A 2,157-nucleotide genomic window follows, 5' to 3' on the forward strand; every position below is an offset into this window, starting at 1 on the left:
GGCGCAGCCAATAGCAGGTGGTGGCCCCAGTCGGTTCCAATGGCGTGTGTCGCTTTGGATTGGAGGAGATTCTCTCTGGTTTTGTTTAGCGGATATGGTTAAGCGAGTTTAAGGCGGAGCTCACAATCTGCACCATCATCGACAGAACTGACTGTGATCTTTCGGTGCAGAGCCGAGTGAAAGGTATGAACCATAGGCTCGGGTGGTTATCTTACTGTGTAGGCCTCAGAGTCCTTGACTTGTGCCATAGGGTAGTGGGTTTCTGGATTCCGCTTAATAGGTCAGGAGTCCACTATACACAGGAAGCGGCTACACGGGTAGCGGGGGCGGATTTGTAGGTTAGAGGGTCTCAGGAAAACATAGAAATGGCGTCTGTCTAAAAGGGGGCAGGTAACACACAGTAAGGTGGTTGTAGAAACGATCGGTGTTGTAAATTATCGTAACTGTGTTGGGAAAGAACCAGAGCTCCAGGCCCTAATAGAAAGAACTGAAGCTCTCAAACAGTTATAGGTACGGAAAGCTGGCTAAAGCCGGAAATAAGTTAAGCCGAAATTTTTTCAAACGACCTAACAACGTTCAGAAGGGATAGATTAAACATAGTTGGTGCTGGAGTATTTATTGCTGTCAGAAGTAGTTTACCTTGTAGTGAAACTGAAGTAGATAGTTCCTGCGAAATAGTTTGGGTAGAGGCTGTACTTGTCAATCGGACTAAACTGGATCGTTTTACCGACCCCCGAGTGAGAGGATATAGTTGCTGAACAGTTCAAAGAAAACGTGAGTCTCATTTCAAAAGGTACCCCACTCGCACAATTATAGTCGGTGGTGATTTCAATGTATCCTCGATATGGTGGAAAATTTACACGTTTAAAGCCGGCGGCAGGCTTAAAACGTCACCTGAAATAGTACTGAATGCTTTGTAAAAAAAGTATTTTGAACTATTAGTTCGTGAGCCCACTCGAAGCATAAATGGTTACGAAAGCGTACTTGACGAATACAGGGATTAGCGACCCCAAGTCAGTTGCCCGTACACTGAATAGTGTAATACCTACAACCATCAAAAAGAAACGTAAAGTACATCTGTTTAAAAAAAGCTGACAATGCTCTTAACGATTTTTAAGGAGACAGCCTCCACTCCTTCCGATCTGATCATGTAAGCGTAGAAAAGGTGTGGAATGATTTCAGAGAAATAGTATCGATTGCAATTGAGAGATATATATACCACATAGATTAATAAGTGATGGTACTGATCCCCCATGGACAAAACGGGTGAAATCGCTGTTGCAGAAGTAACGAAAAAGCATGCCAAAACTAAAAGAATCCAAAATCCGCAAGACTAGCAATGTTTTGCAGAAGTTCTAAATATAGCGGTTACTACAGCGAGATGCTCTTGATAATTTCCGCAACAAAACTCTGTTTCGAAATCTGGCGAAAAACCCAAAGAGATTCTGGTCATGCATGAAGTACACCAGTGTCAAGACGCCATCAGTACCTTCACTGCGCGAAAGTAACGGTGGAGTCACTGATGACAGTGCTACTAAAGTAGAGTTAAGAAACGTGGTTTTCCGAAACTCCTTCAGCAAAGAATACGAAGCAAGTATTCCCAAAGCCCAGTCAACAGAAAGTGCCAAAATGAGAAGCATATGTCCTCGGTGTAGCAAAGCAGCTTAAATCACTTATTAAAGGCAAGGTTTCCGTTCCAGATTGTATACCAGTCAAGTTCCTCTGAGTGTTCTGATACAATAGCTCCATGTTTAGTAATTATATACAACCGCTCACAGAAAGATCCGTACCTAAAGACTGGAAAATTGCTCAGGTCACACCAATTTCTTAAAGTACTGCCTTTTGTGATGTTTAACAATACTGTTGGCAAGCGTACTTGTTACACAAATAGGCACGGCAAAGGCTTAAGGTCGTAAAAAAAATTTCAGCGTTAAACTGGAAATAGTTGTAGGAGAGTATCAGAAGTAATAACCTAATGAGATCTTTAATTTCTTGTACATTAGGTTTATGTGTTGGAGAAGATTCTCATCAGTAATTTTAATAGTCTCAAAAATGTGAATGTTAGCAAGTAAATTAACTACGTTAAAGGATACGAAATTACCATCATTAGGAATTGGAAATGTTTTTAATTTTAGCTGTTAGTTAAAGGGAATTTTT

This window comes from Schistocerca gregaria, unplaced genomic scaffold, assembly GCF_023897955.1.
Source record: "Schistocerca gregaria isolate iqSchGreg1 unplaced genomic scaffold, iqSchGreg1.2 ptg000387l, whole genome shotgun sequence".
NCBI classification, from domain to species: Eukaryota; Metazoa; Arthropoda; class Insecta; order Orthoptera; family Acrididae; genus Schistocerca; species Schistocerca gregaria.